Source organism: Bubalus bubalis, chromosome 5 (assembly GCF_019923935.1).
Source record: "Bubalus bubalis isolate 160015118507 breed Murrah chromosome 5, NDDB_SH_1, whole genome shotgun sequence".
Lineage (NCBI taxonomy): Eukaryota > Metazoa > Chordata > Mammalia > Artiodactyla > Bovidae > Bubalus > Bubalus bubalis.
The window spans coordinates 90231344-90242037 of NC_059161.1; positions in this window are offsets into that span (position 1 = coordinate 90231344).

Here is a 10694-nt window from a genome sequence, read left to right on the forward strand (position 1 = left end):
TCAGATATGCAGATGACACCACCCTTATGGCAGAAAGTGAAGAACTGGAGCCTCTTGGTGAAAGTGAAAGAGGAGAGTGAAAAAGCTGGCTTAAAACTCAACATTCAAAAAACTAAGATCATGGCATCCAGTCCTATCACTTCATGGCAAATAGATGGGGAAACAATGAAAACAGTGACAGACTTACTTTTCTTGGGCTCCAAAATCACTGCAGATTTTGACTGCAGCCATGAAATTAAAAGACACTTGCTCCTTGGAAGAAAAGCTATGACCAACCTAGACAGCATATTAAAAAACAAAGACATTACTTTGTCAACAAAGGTCCATCTAGTCAAAGCTATGGTTTTGCCAGGAGTCATGTATGGATGTGAGAGTTGGACTATAAAGAAAGTTGAACATTGAAGAATTGGTGCTTTTGAACTGTGGAGAACTCTTGAGAGTCCCCTGGATTTCAAGGAGATCAAACCATTCAGTCCTAAAGGAATTCAGTCCTGAATATTCATTGGAAGGACTGATGCTGAAGCTGAAGCTCCAATACTTTGGCTACCTGATGTGAAGAACTGACTCATTGGAAAAGACCCTGATGCTGGGAAAGATTGAAGGCAGGAGGAGAAGGGGACGACAGAGGATGAGATGGTTGGATGGCATCACCAACTCGATGGACATGAGTTTGAGCAAGCTCCAGCAATTGGTGATGGACAGGGAGGCCTGGCGTGCTGCAGTCCATGTGGTTACCAAGGGTCGAACATGATTGAGTGACTAAACTGAGCGGAATGGTAGTTCTATTTTTAGTTTTTTAAGGATCTTCCTATTATCCTCCATAGTGGCCATATGTTTTCTAAACTCTTAGATGGACATGAGTTTGGGTAAACTCCGGGAGTTGGTGATGGACAGGGAGGCCTTGCATGCTGCGATTCATGGGGTCGCAAAGAGTCGGACACAACTGAGCGACTGAACTGAACTAAACTGAACTGAGTGTGGCAGAAGGTCAGGATGAGGTCTGAAAAAACTGTCATCATAAGAAACATCTGCCAATCCCTGTGACCCCTGCGTAGGCAGCTAGCCCATGGACCTACCAACATTTTTTAAGTGTGTCTCATTTTGCATTTCCTAAACACATTTCCCCCATTACCTGGATCTTTAACTTCCACTGTCGTATACCAGTCAGTGTATCTGGGTGACTAGGGGGCGTTGGTTATTATCTCCTGAAGCGCAGCCCACTCCTGACTGAAAACACACAGGGCTAGGGTGTGAGCAACAGTCGGGCACGACTGAGCGACTTCACTTTCACTTTTCACTTTCCCGCATTGGAGAAGGAAATGGCAACCCACTCCAGTGTTCTTGCCTGGAGAATCCCAGGGTCAGAGGAGCCTGGTGGGCTGCCGTCTATAGGGTCACCCAGAGTCGGACACGACTGAAGCGCCTTAGCAGCAGCAGCAGCAGGGTGTGAGCAAAAGGCCCTGGGAATATCTACCCAGCTTTTCGCAAAAATTTCAAAGCTAGTCTCTGAAATGTTCAATTTCCCACACTGTTGTCTCTCAATCAGCAGAACAGGAACCTGCTAGCAGGTGTCCCGCCGGCCCTCACTGTAATGTTGAGCCCCGTCACGTGGACTACAGAAACAGAGCTGCAAAGGCACGCCCACCTACACACTGAAGTGGGGAGACCCAGAACAAGGAGCAGGCTTTCCTGAAAGGAGAGCTCACTGTCTTACCCGTCAGCTGCTCAGTGAGTATTAGTGCATGCGTGCCAAGTCACTTCAGTCGTGTCCGATTCTTTGAGACCCCATGGACAGTACCCTGCCAGGCCCCTCTGTCCATGGGACTCTCCGGGCAAGAATACTGGAGTGGGTTGCCATTTTCTCCTCCAAGGGATCTTCCCAACCCAGGAATCAAACCTGTGTGTCTTACGTCTCCTGCATTGGCAGGCAGGTTCTTTACCATGAGCGCCACTGGGAAAGCCCTGAGTATTAGTAGAAGTGTCTGTTTCTGTTCTCTAGACTCTGGCTCTGTGCACCAGCATAACCGGTTTTAGATTCTCTCACCTGATACCCCTGGACTTGACTTCTTACTTCCTTGACCTCTGGACATTGCCTTGGAGCCCGGGCTGAGGCTCTGTAACTCCACCTCTGCCCATGGGCATGCATGCTCAGTCACCCAGTTGTGTCTGACTCTTTGTGACCCTGTGGACTGTAACCCCCAAGCTCCTCTGTCCATGGAATTTTCCAAGCAAGAATACTGGAGTGGGTTGCCATTTTCTTCTCCAGGGGATCTTTCTGATGCACGGATCAAACCTGCATCACCTGTGTCCCCTTCATTGGCAGGCAGGTTCTTTACCACTAGCGCCATCTGGGAAGTACCCCGCCCTCCGCCCCGACCTCTGCTCACACTTTCCTGCAGTCTGCAGCCAGCCAGCCCAAGGTCCTAGCTCCTCTGATGCAGAGCCATCTTGCCATCAGCCCAGGCCCTGATGGACAGTGGTCACAATTTGAGAAATCACTCTGGACACTACCTGACATAGTCTGTCTTCCCGCTCCCTCCCGGCTGGAGCCACAGGCGCCCTCTTCCAGGAGACTCAGGCCTGCTCATTCCTCCCATTACTCCTGGCTAAGCGGTGCTTCTCAAAGTGTCACCTGTAAACAAATCTCCTGGGGATCAGGCCACAGTGGATCTTCTGATTCATTAGTCCTCGACTGGGGTTAGATAACCTGTGTTGCTAAGAAGTTCCCAGATGATGTCAAGGGTTCGTAACTTCAGTTTGAGTGGTAAGAATGAGAATGGGTATAGACTAGCAACCTTAGTCTTACCTGGGGGAAGGGTCTTGGGATACATTGGATTTGGTTTTTCTTCTTTCATTTATTAGTAATCATTTACTTAACACTCTTTTTATTCAGCCATTGCTGTGCTGCTAAGATTCATTCTTTGCTTTCAAGGAGCTTATAATCTTTTAAGTCCTTTTCTTTTCTTATGAAAGTAGTTAATTTACAATGTTTTGTTAGTTTCTGGTGTACAACAAAGTGATTCATATATGTGTATGTGTGTGTGTATGTGTAGATTCTTCCATTATAGTTTATTGCAAGATATTGAATGTGGTTCCCTTTGCTATACAGTAGGACCTTGCTGTTTATTTTAAATATAGTAGTTTGTATCTGCTAATCTCAAACTTCTAACTTATCTCTCCCCCACACCTTCCCCCTTTGGTAACCATAAATTTGTTTTCCATGTCTGTGAGTCTGTTTCTCTTTGGTAAATAAGTTCATTTGTATCATATTTTAGATTCCACATATAAGTGATATTTGTCTTTCTCTGACTTATTTCACTTAGTATGATAATCTCTAGGCCCATTCATGTTGCTGCAAATGGCCTTATTTCACTCTTTTTTTTTCCTTCATTTTTTTTTCAGTTCAGTTCAGTTCAGTTCAGTTGCTCAGTCATGTCCCACTCTTTGCGACCCCATGAACCGCAGCATGCCAGGCCTCCCTGTCCATCACCAACTCTTGGAGTTCACCCATACTCATGTCCATTGAGTCGCTGATGCCATCCAGCCATCTCATCCTCTGTCATCCCCTTCTCCTCCTGCCCCCAATCCCTCCCAGCATCAGGGTCTTTTCAAATGAGTCAGCTCTTCACATCAGGTGGCCAAAGTATTGGAGTTTCAGCTTCAACATCAGTCTTTCCAATGAACATTCAGGACTGATCTCCTTTAGGATGAACTGGTTGGATCTCCTTGCAGTCCAAGGGACTCTCATTTTTTATAGCTGAGTAGTATTCCATTTTATATATGTACCACATCTTCTTTATCCATTCACCTGTTGATGGACATTTAGGTTGCTTCCACATCTTGGCTATTGTAAATTGTCCTGCTATGAACATTAGGATGCATGTATGTTTTTAAATTAAGACTGTTCTCTGGATATATGTCCAGGAATGGGATTGCTGGATTATATGATAACTCTATTTTCGTTTTTTAAGGAATCTCTATACTGTTCTCTGTAGAGAGAATTTATGTTCCCATCAATAGTGCAAGAGTTCTCTTAGCTCCACACCCTCTCCAGCATTTCTTATTTGTAGACTTTTTGGGGATGGCCATTCTGACTGATGTGGGATGATATCTCAGTTGTTGTTTTGATTTGCATTTCTCTAATAATTAGTAATATTGAGCATCTTTCATGTATCTATTGGCCATCTGTATGACATTTCTTCTTTGGAGAAATGTCTATTCTGCTCTCCTGCCCATTTTTTGATTGGGTGGGTTTTTTTTTTTAATTGTTATTGAGTTGTAAGAGCTGTTTATATATTTTGGAAGTTACGTCCTTGTTGGTTGCATAGTTTGCAAATATTTTCTCCCAGTCCATAGACTGCCTTTTCATTTATTTATGGTTTCCCTTGCTGTGCAAAAGTTTGTAAGTTTGATTAGGTCCCATTTGTTTATTTTGCTTTTATTCCTCTTGCCTTGAGAGACTGACCTAAGAAAACATAGGTGCAATTTATGTCAGAGAATGTTTTGCCTATGTTCTCTTCTAGGAGTTTTATGGTATCACGTCTTATACTTACACCTTTAAGCCATTTTGAGTTTATTTTTGTGTATTGTGCAAGGGAGTGTTCTAACTTCATTCGTTTACATACAACTGTCCAGCTTTCCCAACACCACTTGCTGAAGAGACTGTCTTTGCTCCATTGTATATTCTTGCCTCCTTTGTCAAAGATTAATTGACCGTAGGTGTGTGGACTTATTTTGGGGCTCTTTATTCAGTTCGTTGATCCATATATCTGTTTTTGTGCCAATTCCACACTGTTTAAATTAGTGTAGCTTTGTAGTATTGTCTGAAGTCTGGGAGGCTGTGCCTCTAACTTTGTTCTTTTTCCTCAGGATTGCTTTTGTAATTCTGAGTCTTAAATGGGCTTATATAAATTTTAGGATGGGTAATTTGATAGGGGTATCATTAAATTTATAGATTGCTTTGGGCAGTATGGCCATCTTAACAATTTTAACTCTTCCAATATAAGAGCATGGGATATCTTTCCATTTCTTTGAGTCACCTTCAGTTTCCTTTATCATGTTTTATAGTTATAGCCTATAAGCCTTTCACCTCCTTGGTCAGATTTATACCTAAGTATTTTATTTTTTTGATGCAATTTTAAAAAGGATTGTTCTTTGACTTTCCCTTTCTGATAGTTCATTGTTAGCGTAAAGAAATGCAACTGATTTCTGTATGTTAATCTTGTATGCTGCTACCTTTCTGCGTTTATCAGTTCTCATAGCTTTTGCATGGTATCTTTAGGGTTTTCTATATATAGTATCGTGTCATCTGCATATAATGACAGTTTTATCTATCCTTTCCAATTTGGATACTTTTTATTTCTGTTTATTTTCTAATTGTTCTGGCTAGGACTTCCAAGACTATGCTGAATAAAAGTGATGAGAGTGGGCATCCTTGTCTTGTTCCAGATTTTAATGAGAAGGCTTTCAGCTTTTCACCATTGAGTATTACGTTGGCTGTGGGTTTGTCATAAATAGCTTTTATTATGTTGAGATATGTCCCTTCTATAGCCACTATGGTAGAAGTTTTCATCATGAATGGATGTTGCTGCTGCTGCAGTTTCAGTTGTGTCCGACTCTGTGCGACCTCATAGACGGCAGCCCACCAGGCTCCCCCCGTCCCTGGGATTCTCCAGGCAAGAACACTGGAGTGGGTTGCCATTTCCTTCTCCAAGGCATGAAAGTGAAAAGTGAAAGTGAGGTTGCTCAGTCATACCCGACTCTCAGCAACCCCATGGACTGCAGCCTACCAAGCTCCTCCATCCATGGGATTTTCCACGCAAGAGTACTGGAGTGGGTTGCCATTGCCTTCTCTGGAATGGATGTTGAATTTTATCAAATACCTTTTCTGCATTTATTGAAATGATTATGTGTTTTTTTTTTTTTCTTTTGTTGATGTGGTGTATGTAGCACATGGATTGACTTGTATATATATTGAACCATCCTTAAGACCCTGGGTCCAAGGGGTGAATGAATCCAACTTCATTGTGGTATATGATCTTTTTCATGTGTTGTTAGATTCAGTCATTTTTTGAGAAGTTTTGCATATATATTCATCAAAGAAACTGGCCTGTAATTTTCTTCTTTGGTAGCGTCTCTGTCAAGTTTTGGTATCAGGCTGATAGTAGCTTCATAGGATGACCTTGGTAGTGTTATCTCCACTTCAGTCTCTTGGAGGAGTTTGAGAAGGATCAGTATAAGTTCTTGTTTGTATATTTGGTAGAATTCCCCAGTGAAGCCATCTGGTCCTAGACATTTGTCTGCAAGGAGATTTTTTTGTTTGTTTGTTTTTTGTTTTCTTTCTTTCCCCCTTTTTTACATATTTTATTTTACTTGTAGTAATTGGTCTGTTTAACTTAAATGTTTCCTCTTGATTCAGTTTTGGTGGGCTGTTTCCAGAAACTTGTTTATTTTTTTTCTAGGTTGTCCAATTCGTTGGATAATTGTTCATAGTATTCTCTTATTTATTTATTTATTTTGTGGTATTGGTTATTATTTCCCCTCTTTAATTTCTTATTTTGTTTATTTGGGTCCTCTTTCTTTTATTCTTGGTGATCCCGATCAGAGGTTTGTCAATTTCGTGTACCCTTACAAAAAATCAACTCTTGGTTTTATTGATTTTTTTCTCTTTTTTTAAAATCTCTATTTAATTTATTTCCTCTGTGATCTTTATTATTTCCTTCTCTCTGTTGACTTTAGGTTTGTCAGGGAGCTTATAAAAGGAAAGAAGTGTTTATTTTCAACCTATATACTTTATGGGCTTCCAGGTGGCTCAGTGGTAAAGAATCCGCTAACCAATAAAGGTGTTGTGGGTCTGATCCCTGAGTTGGGAAGATCCCTGGAGAAGGAAATGGCAACCCACTCCAGTATTCTTGCCTGGAAAATCCCATGGATGGAGGAGCCTGGTGGACTACAGTGCATGAGGTTGCAAGAGAGTCAGAGGTGACTTATCGACTAAATAACAACAATGTACTTTATATAGCTTAATTCTCACATATACCTATGACATTATTATTGTGCCCATTTTACACATGAAGACACAGAGCCTTAGAGAAATTAAGGCACTTGTCAAGGGTTACACTAATGGAAGTGACAGCCTGAATTTCAATCCTCAGCTCTCTGACTGTGAGCACTGTTTCCTTAATCTTCTTGTGTTGCCAAAATCCATACAGTTGGACTCCTGCCTCAGTTTTCTTGCCTAATATTTTAGCTCTGGCTTCAGGTGATCCTTGCTCCAAACCCCAGAATATTTGGGTAGAAATCATGCACCCAGTTCTTTCCTCCATACCCACCCATCTCTCAGTTTGGGTTCTACTGTAGACAGTCCAATTAACTGGAAACACAAAGTATTGCATCATGTTGCAAAATAGCTTCTAGGAACTAGCCAGAGGAATGTTACCTTTCCTCTATAACTCACGATCATGGTTCTTTTGAGTTTCATACTCAGCATCAGACACTTCAAAAAGTAAATAAACTATGTAATAGGCAAAGTGAACAAAGAAAGAAATGGCACTCATTATGAAAACTTTTTTCTTTGACCTCTTAACCCCGGGCAGTATACCTAATGGTCCCAGCATCTTTTCCCTATGAATGGATGTAGCAGATGGCAGTGATTATGATGTGACTTGTCCTCCTAGATCTCATCTCAGCTCTTCCAGTTTCTGTCAAGGCTCTGGGAAGTGTAGAAAGAGTGGGATAAACTCCAGGGGAGTCATGTGCCCAGGATGGATGTCACATAAATCACCGGAGCCCTGGTCTGTGGGCATAGCTTTGAATTCTTATAGTCTTCCTCACTCTCTCTTCCCCCTGCTCCTCTTAGCCTGCTTCCCAGGAAGCAGGGAGCTTACTTCCTATTGGTTCATTTACTCCCATTGAATTACCCAGTCCTGGGGGAGAGGGGATATTTGCTTATCTCAACACTCTATCTTACTTAGAATGGTAGAATTTAGCAAGTGTTAGGTATTGAAGTGTATCATTCCAAGTTCTCTCTGATGGTTATAACATTTTCTCTGTTACTCAATGCAATCCATTCTACCCCAAGACACTCAGTGTGACATTTAGTGAGAAATCTTCAACAGAATTCTGTCATCCATTCCCCATATTTAGACAGACAATTTTGATGATCATAAACCAGACTTTTGGCAATCTTCTGTACACCCTATGTTGCTCTGAGTGAGACCTGTTATTGACTTAAGTGTCCCTTCCTTCCACTCACGTGCCCAACAGATGGTAATACCTGCCCAACCCAAGTTCAAGTTCTCCTTGGACCGTCTGAGCCTCTCACTGTGTGTAGCTGGATCCTTTCATTGCATTTCCCCCAGTATGCTTTCCCTGGACGCTGTTAGGCTGCTTTGACCACACCACAGGCAGCAGCTTTGAGAGTCACTCAAACTCTTTTGCATTCACCCCACCCCCCATCACACAAAATGTAAACATGTTGATAGTCAGCAGTTTGGTGGCTTATGGTTGCCTTTAATTCAAAGTTAAAGCCCCTCTCAGGGTTTTCCATGGCTTCTCTGCAAGCCCCAGAATCGCTATATGTTTACTCTGAACATGATGGTGGTTATCAGAGCTGTAACCTGACTAACCACAGCATCCTGCAGTTTGCATGTAGATGATTTGGGCTTATGTAGACTTTACGTGGGTCTTAAAAACTTTTGAGTCTTATTTGATCTAAGAAGTAATCCAAAGTAAAATTTCCAAGCTTCACATCAATCTTTTCCTTTTGGGACTCCACCCAATTCTGAAAAAACTTGTGGTCAAACCCCATCATTCTTTTGCCTACAATGTTGACTGTGTAATTTTTGCAAAATTCAGGCATTTGTTGTTGCAAATTCTTTTGAAACCAGTGACAAATGCTTAGACCATTCCTTCTTGAAGGGAGATTCTATGGCCTCGTGGGGAGTCAGTCTCAGAGTTTTGATAGAAGTCCAGAAAGACGTTTGGCTATTTAGGCTTGAGCAAGTAACTTAATCTTATAACTCAGTTTCTCATCTGTTTTCACTTGGAGCTACTTAGATGATTACACAAAATAATAAGGTAAAATCCTTTAGTCAGTACCTGACGGATAGTAAGCACTTGATTAGTAGTAGCTATAAAAATCTAGTAGGATACACTACCATGTGTAAAATAGCTAGCTAGTGGGAAGCTGTATAGCACAAGGAGCTCAACTCAGTGCTCTGTGGGGACCTGGATTGGGTGGGATGGAGGCAGGAGGGAGGTCCAAGAGGGAGGGGATGTATGTAAACATACAGCTGATTCACTTCATTGTACAGCAGAAAAAACAAAATATTGTTAAGCAACTGTTAGTTCAGTTCAGTTGCTCAGTTGTGTCTGACTCTTTGTGACCCCACGGAGTGCAGCACGCCAGGCCTCCCTGTGCATCACCAACTCCTGGAGGTTGCTCAAACTCATGTCCATCGAGTCAGTGATGCCATCCAATCATCTCATCCTCTGTCGTCCCCGTCTCCTCCTACCCTCAATTTTCCCCAGCATCAGGGTCTTTCAAATGAGTCAGCTCTTCGCATCAGGTGGCCAAAATATTGGAGTTTCAGCTTCAACATCAGTCCTTTCAGTGAACACCCAGGACTGATCTCTTTTATGATGGACTGGTTGGATCTCCTTGTAGTCCAAGGGACTCTCAAGAGTCTTCTCCAACACCACAGTTCAAAAGCATCCATTCTTTGGTGCTCAGTTTTCTTTATAGTTCAACTCTCACGTCCATACATGACTACTGGAAAAACCATAGCCTTGACTAGACGGACCTTTGTTGGCAAAGTAATGTCCCTGCTTTTTAATATGCTGTCTAGGTTGGTCATAGCTTTTCTTCCAAGGAGCAAGTGTCTTTTAATTTCATGGCTGCGGTCACCATCTGCAGTGATTTTAGAGCCCAAGAAAAGAAAGTCTTTCACTGTTTCCATTGTTTCTCCATCTATTTGCCATAAAGTGATGGGACTGGATGCCATGATCTTAGTTTTTTGAATGTTGAGTTTTAAGCCAGTTTTTTGACTCTCCTCTTTCACTTTCATCTAGAGGCTCTTTAGTTCTTCACTTTCTGCCATAAGGGTGGTGTCATCTGCGTATCTGAGGTTATTGATATTTCTCCCGGCAATCTTGATTCAAGTTTGTGCTTCATCCAGCCCAGCATTTTGCATGATGTACTCTGCATAGAAGTTAAACAAGCAGGGTGACAATATACAGCCTTGACGTACTCCTTTCCCGATTTGGAACCTGTCTGTTGTTCCATGTCCGGTTCTAACTGTTGCTTCCTGACCTGCATACAATCTCTCAGGAGGCAGTTAATGTGGTTTAGTATTCCCATCTTTAAGAATTTTCCACAATTTGTTGTGATCGACATAGTCAAAGGCTTTGGCGTAGTCAATAAAGCAGAATCAATGCAGAGAAATAGAGGAAAACAATAGAATGGGAAAGACTAGAGATCTCTTCAAGAAAGTTAGAGCTACCAAGGGAACATTTCATGCAAAGATGGGCACAATAAGGGACAGAAATAGTATGGACCTAACAGAAGCTGAAGATATTAAGAAGAGGTGGCAAGAATACACAGAACATAAAAGATCTTCATGACCCAGATAACCACAGTGGTATGATCACTCACCTAGAGCCAGACATCCTGGAGTGTGAAGTCAAGTGGGCCT